Source organism: Pristiophorus japonicus, chromosome 3 (genome assembly GCF_044704955.1).
Source record: "Pristiophorus japonicus isolate sPriJap1 chromosome 3, sPriJap1.hap1, whole genome shotgun sequence".
NCBI classification, from domain to species: Eukaryota; Metazoa; Chordata; class Chondrichthyes; family Pristiophoridae; genus Pristiophorus; species Pristiophorus japonicus.
The window spans coordinates 45,913,980-45,924,512 of record NC_091979.1 but is presented as its reverse complement, the minus strand read 5'-3'; the positions used below and the strand labels follow the sequence as shown (position 1 = coordinate 45,924,512).

The window sequence follows — 10,533 nt, the reverse complement described above, 5'->3', positions numbered from 1 at the left end:
GTGTGCGTCCTCACATATATGGAGGTGCCTGATACCTCCCCTGCAATAGGAAACAGTATTCTTTTTCTGTCCTCCACACCATCCATCAGTGTCTCCAGCTCCATATCAGTGAACCTGTTGGCTCTCCTTGCACCTCTTACACCAGCCACCCTTCCAAAACCCCTTCTCCCCTCAAGGCCTTGCTGCAAACCCTGGCCTTGCTGCAAAAGGGCCAGGGAGCAGCTGGCTCGTTAGAAATCCTTATCTGCATGCTGAATTTCTCAGTGGTGATAATGCTCAAATGAAGACGGGCCGAAATAGCTCAGTTGGGAGAGCGTTAGACTGAAAAATCTAAAGGTCCTTGGTTCAATCCCGGTTTTCGGCAATGTCTGATGATTTTAAGACCTCTGTTTAAAAAAGGGGGCAGACAAAAGGCAGGTAACTATAGGCCGGTTAGTTTAACATCTGTAGTGGGGAAAATGCTTGAAACTATCATTAAGGAAGAAATAGCGGGACATCTAGATAGGAATAGTGCAATCAAGCAGATGCAGCATGGATTCATGAAGGGGAAAACATGTTGAACTAATTTACTGGAATTCTTTGAGGATATAATGAGCATGGTGGATAGAGGTGTACCGATGGATGTGGTGTATTTAGATTTCCAAAAGGCATTCGATAAGGTGCCACACAAAAGATTACTGCAGAAGATAAAGGTACGCCGAGTCAGAGGAAATGTATTAGCATGGATAGAGAATTGGCTGGCGAACAGAAAGCAGAGAGTCGGGATAAATGGGTCCTTTTCGGGTTGGAAATCGGTGGTCAGTAGTGTGCCACAGGGATCGGTGCTGGGACCACAACTGTTTACAATATACATAGATGACCTGGAAGAGGGGACAGAGTGTCGTGTAACAAAATTTGCAGATGACACTAAGATTAATGGGAAAACGGGTTGTGTAGAGGACACAGAGAGGCTGCAAAGAGATTTGGATAGGTTAAGCGAATGGGCTAAGGTTTGGCAGATGGAATACAATGTCGGAAAGTGTGAGGTCATCCGCCTTGGGAAAAAAAACAGTAAAAGGGAATATTATTTGAATGGGGAGAAATTACAACATGCTGAGGTGCAGAGGGACCTGGGGATCCTTGTGCATGAATTCCAAAAAGTTAGTTTGCAGGTGCAGCAGGTAATCAGGAAGGCGAATGGAATGTTGGCCTTCATTGTGAGAGGGATGGAGTACAAAAGCAGGGAGGTCCTTCTGCAACTGTACAGGGTATTGGTAAGGCTGCACCTGGAGTACTGCGTGCAGTTTTGATCACCTTACTTAAGGAAGGATATACTGGCATTGGAGGGGGTACAGAGACGATTCACTAGGCTGATTCCGGAGATGAGGGGGTTACCTTATGATGATAGATTGAGTAGACTGGGTCTTTACTCGTTGGAGTTCAGAATGATGAGGGGTGATCTTATAGAAACATTTAAAATAAAGAAAGGATAGATAGACGAGATAGAGGCAGAGAGGTTGTTTCCACTGGTAGGGGAGACTAGAACTAGGGGGCACAGCCTCAAAATACGGGGGAGCCAATTTAAAACCGAGTTGAGAAGGAATTTCTTCTCCCAGAGGATTGTGAATATGTGGAATTCTCTGTCCAAGGAAACAGTTGAGGCTTGCTCATTGAATGTATTCAAGTCACAGATAGATAGATTTTTAACCAATAAGGGAATTAAGGGTTACAGGGAGCGGACGGGTAAGTGGAGCTGAGTCCACGGCCAGATCAGCCATGATCTTATTGAATGGCGGAGCAGGTTCGAGGGGCTAGATGGCCTACTCCTGTTCCTAATTCTTATGTTCTTATGTTCTTATGTAAGACAGCCACACCGCTGATAAAATCCACTTTGGAAGGGTTCATTAGCGCTGGAATCCAGTTGTTCACTTTTGGAGCTGAATATGGGTGGCCCAGCCATGAAAAAATGTTGGCACTAATGGCCACAAAAAGGTGGGGGGAACACCAGCTTTCCAGCAGTACTGAATTTCGGGCCCATGGAATGTAAGATTGTTATGAATTACATGTTAGTTAGCTTTAGAAGACGTGCTTTACTATCTTATAAACATTAATATCTGACAATCATTATAATGTAATTTTAACCTGAACTAGTATAACATGTAGTGGTTATGTTACTGGACTAATAATCCAGAGATGTGAGTTCAAATCCCACCACAGCAACCGGGGGAATTTAAATTTACTTAATTAAATAAATCTGGAATTAAAAAGCTAGTTTCAGTAATGGTGACCATGAATCTATTGGATTGTCATAAACACCAGAGTTGGAAAGGACACAAACCTCTGGGGAGATGTGATCGACAGGGAAGGGGTAGGGGAAGCCAACACCAACGATACCCTCCTCCTGACAAAATGCTTAGAACATGATCTTGTCATAATCAACACCTTGTTCCATCAGAGAGACAAATACAAGGCCTCATGGCAACACCCTCGCTCCAACCACTGGCATCTGCTAGACTACGCCATCGTCCGAGTGAAAGGCTACGAGGAAGTCCGCATCACCCGCTCCATGATAGAAGATGATGACTGCTGGACGGACCACCGTCTAATCTGTTCTGTTATCTCCATCAATGTAGCCCCAGAACAGCGGTGGCAACAGAAACAATGCCGCAGGAAAATCAAAGCTGGAGCACTCAGAGACCCTGCTAAGAAAGCCCTATTCAGCCAGCGCCTCACAACCAACCTGACGACTTCCAGTGAACCGGAGATGCAGAGTGTCCACGGCGCCTGGTCTGCCCTCAAGGCCTCCGTAATTAGCACCTGTGAAGAGACGCTCGGTCACTCCACTTGAAAAGATCAGGATTGGTTCGACGAGAATGACCAGGAGATCCAGGAGCTGAAAAGCCGCAAGCACAACGCATTCTTGAGCTGGAAACAGCAACACAACTCGGATCAAGGAAGCAGCTCTATCGACATCTGAAGGCCGAGATCTAATATAAAACTCATGACCTAAAGAACAGATGGTAGGGACAAAGCGCAGGAGATCCAGCAACTAGCCGACAACCATGACGTGTGTGGATTCTACAGCCCAGGCACTCAAAGGCCTACCCCACTGAGGGCCAAGAACGGAGAGGTACTCATCAAGGACAGAGAGGCAGTCACGGCCCGCTGGAAGGAGCACTTTGAAGATCTCCTTAACCAAGACTCTGTCTTCGACATGAGTGTCTTTGACTCCATTCCGCAGCATGCAACCTGCCACCACCTCAGCACAATTCCAGCCCAGCATGAGGTTGAAAAGGCCATCCAACAACTGAAGAACAACAAGGCCTCAAGAGTTGGTGGAATCTCCGCCGTAGCACCAAAACATGGCGGAGAAGCATGACTGGCGCAAATCCATGAACTCATTTCTCTTATTTGGAAGGAAGAGAGCATGCCAGGAGATCTCAGAGATGTTGTAATCATGACCATTTTAAGAAAGGTGACAAGTCCGATTGCGGTAATTCCCTGCCACAGGGAAAGTCATCGCAAGAATCCTCCTCAATCGTCTTCTTCCAATGGCTGAAGAGCTCCTCCCAGAGTCGCAATGTGGATTCCGCCCACTAATGAACAGGATCTTCACCGCATGTCAAATTCAAGAAAAATTCATGGAGCAGCACTAGCCTCTGTACATGGCCTTTTTTGACCTCACAAAGGCCTTCGACACTGTCAATCAGGAGGGATTATGGAGTGTCCACCACAAATTCAGCTGCCCTTAAAAGTTTACCACGATCACCCACCTGCTTCACGATGACATGCAAGCCGTGATCCTGATCAACGGATCCACCACAGACCCAATACACGTGTGGACCGAGGTCAAGCAAGGCCGTGTCATTGCACCAATGCTCGTCTCAATCTCCCTTGCTGCAATGCTCCATCTCACCCTCAGTAAGCTCCCTGCTGGAGTGGAGCTAATCTACAGAACAAACAGGAAACTGTTCAACCTCCGTCAGCTCAAGTCCAGATCCAAGGTCGTCCCATTCTCTGTCATTGAATTACAGTATGCAGACTATGCTTGCGTTTGTGCACACTTGGAGATCGAACTCCAAACCATCGTCAACACCTTCATTGAAGCATACGAGAGTATGGGCCTCACACTAAACATCCGTCAGATAAAGGATCTCTACCAACCTACACCCGCCGCACAGTACTGCCCCCCAGTTATTAAGATCCATGTCGAGGTTTTGGACAACATGAACCATTTTCCATACCTCGGGAGTCTACTGTCAAAAGACCACTCAAAGTGGAGGAGAAGCATCTGAGAAGGTACCGAACATCTCGAGTCTCTTTGCCGGGAGCTCGTGGAAGTCAAGCACAAATAGCGGAAGGAGTGCACGGCAAACCAAGCACCCCACATACCCATTCCTTCAACCACCGTCTTCCCCACCTGTGACAGAGACTGTAGGTCCCGCATTGGACTCATCAATTACCTGAGAACTCATATTAGTATGGAAGCAAGTCATCCTCGGCTCCGAGGGACTGCCTAAGAAGAGAAGAGGATTGTCGTAAATACCCAACTGGTTCACTAATGTCCTTTAGGGAAGGAAATCTGCTGTCCTTACCCGGTCTGGTCTATATGTGACTCCAAACCCACAGGAATGTGGTTGACTCTTAACTGCCCCCTGAAATGGCCTAGCAAACCGCTATGACAAAGTCACTGTGGGAGTACCGTCACCACAAGCGCTGCAACGATTCAAGAAGGAGGCTGACCACCACCTTCTCAAGGACAATTAGGGATGTGTAATAAATGCTGGCCTTGCCAGCAGTGCCCACATTCCATGAGTGAATACATTTTAAAAAATGTAACCCTTTTTCTTCTGCTTCAAACTGTAACCATCCAACCTGGAGTGAGAAAGTGATTGCCAATCGAATAGACAGCAGTTGGTCTGGGAACCAAGGTTAGCTGTAGTTACCATTGTGCTGCAATGTTGTAACATCCACAGTGAATTATAAAAACAAAAGCCAACAGTAGGGGTGTATCTTAACCCATAGAGACATATTCCTTTTGTATTGCCATTACGACCCCAGTTATGAGCCTTGATGGTCATAAACAGGTAATGTAAAAGTGTCATCAGACCAAAAACCTGCATAAGCCAAGGTGCTATGAATGTGGCATCTTTATGATTGGATTTTGGGTTTGGGTGTTAGCCAGTGGTTGGTTCAGGAGGACTCCATAGGTTTCGAGTGAGAGTAAGGGTATATGAAGGGGGTCTTAACATCCACAAATGGTAGAAGATTTCAGGAGTAGAAGATTACAGGATGAATCAAGGAGACATCCCAGAGTTGGAGAGAGAGTGAGAGAGACACAAGAGACACGGTGCAACCTACTCACGGTTGCGACTTTTATCCAGAGTATAAATGGTAATATAAGTCTCAATTATACTCTGTAAACTGTTGCTCGAACACTGTAATGTCTTGCTTGTGCTGAATTAAGTTAAATCACTGTCCCCAATACAGGTCAACCTCAAATCATTCGGAACCAGGGTCCTTCTGGGATCTTACAGCAGAATATAGAGGAAGTACAGGTATGGATGAGAGATGGGAATGTGAATGATTGAGTTTACAAGGAATGCTGACATAGTAATCAATATTGCTGAAAATTAAAAAGAAGAATGTCATGGAATGCTTTTTAGCAGGTTAACTGTTTGTTAAACTGGGTCATATTTTGTATTATTAAGGAGCTCAAAAGACAGTAAGATAGATTTGAATGACTGTGAGAAAAACTGTGAATGTTCTGTGAAAATAAGACCAACTCATCATTGACATGCACCGTCCCGGATGCCTGTGCAGTCTGCGAATTGGACAGATAACGGTTCAATTGGATTTAATTATGTTTTGCAGACTAAGAAACACCATGGGACCAAAACCTGTCAGGAATATTGAAGTCATTTTCATTAAATTCTATTTCAAGCCCCTGAGTTACATACCCCACGGTGAGTTGATGGTAAATATTTAATTTCCAAAATCCCAAGCTGCTTTCTTGCAGCATCTATGTTTGGAAATGTCTGAAAACATGAGGGGTGTAGGAATGTCCTGAAGTAATTTTAATGATCTCTTTCAGTGAAATCTCCTTTAAACCTTGTTCCTTAATGATTTCCTGTTGAATATTTGACAAAGGAGATCTTTATTCTACAGTGGGACAAGATTTCAGACTTGGCCAATCAATGGAAGTGGAATGAACTGTTAATATTTTACTTGATTTTTTTCCATTACTTACTTACTAAACTCAATCTTCACTGAAGTGGGGATGGATTTGAAATAATCAGAACAGGATATTTGGAAACAGAAATGCTTGAAACACTTAGCAGATCAGACAGCAACTGTGGAGAGAGAAACTGATATAAGGTTTCAGGTCAATGAACTTTTATCAGAATTGGAAGACGTTAGAGATGGACAGCTTTTAAACAAGTGCAGAGCCAAGGAAAGGGGTGGGGGCAAGAAAGAACAAAGAGGGAGGTCTGTGACAGGGTGAAGGACAGGAGTGATTAATTGACAAAAGGGATTAAGGTGCAAGGCAAAAGGGGGTGATAATGGGAAAAGTCCTATTGATTTATTATGCTTGAATTCATTGATTATTTTTGTTATCCTTGGTTATTTATATCCTTAACCTCCAGACACTATCATGTTATAACAAATGAAAGAAATTCTAAAAAGCTTAGAGCTAATAAGGAACTCACTGACTCTGCAGTGAAAGGAATTTTATTCCAAGGACACATAGATTTATACCTGTGGAGGCCTGAGTTAAAGGTTACATGCTGTGCATATGTGAAAAGGACCCAGAGAGGCAAAGAAACAATTATATGAAGTTAAAAGAGCGTCAAATATTGGCAGCAAAACAGAAAACAGAAATATAACTGACCAATGTATATGTGAGAGGTCACCAAAGTTGGCCTAACACCTTGCCTGTACAACTCGGCCTGATTTCAACTGGGGTAAATTGGCAGATTGTTGGGGGGGGGGGGGAATTCTTATGACAACAGAAAAAAAAAAAGCAATTAGTGGTGAAATTAAATAATGTACAATTTAATGTGAAATATCACATGGGCCACATGGGCCTAACAAGGCAGGGTTAGCCCCAATGCATGATTGAGCATAATTTCAAGAAACCACAAGACACAAGATGGATCGAGGTGATCGTTATCACAACAAAATAATCCAAATGAAATGGAAAAGCAAATGTTTCAAAATATACAATGAAATGTCATGTAGCCCACACTTGCATGAACACTGGGAACAGTCTTTTTTTATATCTATATATATATATATATATATAATTTGTTTAATGTTTATCAATTCTACCAAGGCCCAGGAAATTCAGGGCTGACCTTTCAACAAAAAAAATGGTGATTCTTGGAAAAAGCCTAGTCAAGCGAGGCTGATTGATGGGTCAGTGAGAGAGGGAGAACATGAGGAAGTGGGCCAGCAGGTAAGCTCTGGATTCAACAGCTACACAAGATAGTGCTACAGCACTACCACTGATAGCAGACCTGGACAATGGAACAGAAAACATGCTGTAGAGACAGCAGTGCTGGGAGGATGTAATTATAGTGTGACAATTTTGAACAGGCAAAACCAATTACAAATGTGTACCCTATGTATTATGAATTTATAATGAGAAGAAGTTGGCACAAAAAGTGTGGCAAAAACATGACATAAGGAAGTCAAGTGATGCAGACAGGAAGTGTGCATATATGGAAGACTTTTAATAAGATATAGCTGGATCATCATCATAGGCAGTCCCTTGGAATTGAGGAAGACTTGCTTCCACGCTTAGCATGAGTTCTTAGGTGGATGTACAGTCCAATATGAGAACCACAGTCTCTGTCACAGGTGGGACAGATAGTCATTGAGGGAAAGAGTGGGCAGGGAGCCTGGTTTGCCGCATGCACCTACCGCTGCCTGCGCTTTATTTCTGCATGCTGTCGGCGACGATACTCGATGAGCTGAGCGCCCTCCCGAATGCACTTCCTCCACTTAGGGCGGTCTATGGCCAGGGACTCCCAGGTGTCGGTGGGGATGTCGCACTCTATCAGGGAGGCTTTGAGGGTGTTCTTGTAACATTTCCTCTGCCCGCCTTTGACTCGTTTGCCATGGATGAGTTCTGAGTAGAGCTCTTGCTTTGGGAGTCTTGTGTCGGGCATGCGGACTACGTGGCCTGCCCAGCGGATATTTACCAGTTGATCTTCTGTATCATTGCCAAAGGAAAGGCATGACCAAGTGTAGTCTTCAGATAAAGAAAGACTTACATTTGTATAACGCCTTTCATGTCCACGGCATGTCTCAAAGTGCGTTACAGCCAATGAGGTACTTTTGGAGTGCAGTCACTGTTGTAAAGTTGGAAATGTGGCAGCCAATTTGCGCACAGCAAACTCCCACAAACAGCAATGTGATAACGATCAGAGAAACTGTTTTTGCGATGTTGATTGAAGGATAAATATTGGCCAGGACAACGGGGATAACTCCCCTACTCTTCTTCGAAATAGTGCCATGGGAACTTTTACATCCACCTGAGAGAGCAGACGGGGCCTTGGTTTAACATCTCATCTTACAGTGCAGCACTCCCTCTGTTAAAGGTGCTATATAAATGCAAGTTTTGTTGCTGTTAGAAACATAGAAAATAGGTGCAGGAGTAGGCCATTCAGCCCTTCGAGCCTGCACCGCCATTCAATGAGTTCATGGCTGAACATGCAACATCAGTACCCCATTCCTGCTTTCTCGCCACACCCCTTGATCCCCCTAGTAGTAAGGACTACATCTAACTCCTTTTTGAATATATTTAGTGAATTGGCTTCAGCAAATTTCTGTGGCAGAGAATTCCACAGGTTCACCACTCTCTGGGTGAAGAAGTTTCTCCTTATCTCAGTCCTAAATAGCTTACCCCTTATCCTTAGACTGTGACCCCTGGTTCTGGACTTCCCCAACATTGGGAACATTCTTCCTGCATCTAACCTGTCTAAACCCATCAGAATTTTAAACATTTCTATGAGATCCCCTCTCATTCTTCTGAACTCCAGTGAATACAAGCCCAGTTGATACAATCTTTCTTGATATGTCAGTCCCGCCATCCCGGGAATCAGTCTGGTGAACCTTTGCTGCACTCCCTCAATAGGAAGAATGTCCTTCCTCAAGTTAGGAGACCAAAACTGTACACAATACTTCAGGTGTGGCCTCACCAAGGCCCTGTACAACAGTAGTAACACCTCCCTGCCCCTGTACTCAAATCCCCTCGCAATGAAGGCGAACATGCCATTTGCTTTCTTAACCGCCTGCTGTACCTGCATGCCAACCTTCAATGACTGATGTACCATGACACCCAGGTCTCGTTGCACCTCCACTTTTCCTAATCTGTCACCATTCAGATAATAGTCTGTCTCTCTGTTTTTACCACCAAAGTGGATAACCTCACATTTATCCACATTATACTTCATCTGCCATGCATTTGCCCACTCTCCGAACCTATCCAAGTCACTCTGCAGTCTCATAGCATCCTCCTCGCAGCTCACACTACCACCCAACTTAGTGTCATCCGCAAATTTGGAGATACTACATTTAATCCCCTCGTCTAAATCATTAATATACAATGTAATCTGCTGGGGCCCCAGCACAGAACCTTGCGGTACCCCACTAGTCACTGCCTGCCATTCTGAAAAGTACCCATTTACTCCTACTCTTTGCTTCCTGTCTGACAACCAGTTCTCAATCCATGTCAGCACACTACCCCAATCCCATGTGCTTTAACTTTGCACATTAATCTCTTGTGTGGGATCTTGTCGAAAGCCTTCTGAAAGTCCAAATACACCACATCAACTGGTTCTCCCTTGTCCACTCCACTGGAAACATCCTCAAAAAATTCCAGAAGATTTGTCAAGCATGATTTCCCTTTCACAAATCCATGCTGACTTGGACCTATCATGTCACCTCTTTCCAAATGCGCTGCTATGACATCCTTAATAATTGATTCCATCATTTTACCCACTACCGATGTCAGGCTGACCGGTCTATAATTCCCTGTTTTCTCTCTCCCTCCTTTTTTAAAAAGTGGGGTTACATTGGCTACCCTCCACTCCATAGGAACTGATCCAGAGTCTATGGAATGTTGAAAAATGACTGTCATTGCATCCGCTATTTCCAAGGCCAACCCCTTAAGTACTCTGGGATGCAGTCCATCAGGCCCTGGGGATTTATCGGCCTTCAATCCCATCAATTTCCCCAACACAATTTCCCAACTAATAAGGATTTCCCTCAATTCCTCCTTCTTACTAGACCCTCTGACCCCTTTTATATCCGGAAGGTTGTTTGTGTCCTCCTTAGTGAATACCGAATCAAAGTACTTGTTCAATTGGTCTGCCATTTCTTTGTTCCCCGTTATGACTTCCCCTGATTCTGACTGCAGGGGACCTACGTTTGTCTTTACTAACCTTTTTCTCTTTACATATCTATAGAAACTTTTGCAGTCCGTCTTAATGTTCCCTGCAAGCTTCCTCTCGTACTCTATTTTCCCTGCCCTAATCAAACCCTTTG

The 10,533-nt window shown here is 44.3% G+C and overlaps 1 non-coding gene across 1 annotated transcript; it reads left to right on the top strand.

Annotated features, from left to right (window-relative positions):
• The first annotated feature begins 290 nt into the window (after window positions 1-290).
• On the top strand, window positions 291-364 carry trnaf-gaa (transfer RNA phenylalanine (anticodon GAA)). The gene has a single exon. It is a non-coding gene; the product is annotated as a tRNA-Phe (tRNA).
• The last annotated feature ends 10,169 nt before the right edge of the window (window positions 365-10,533 follow it).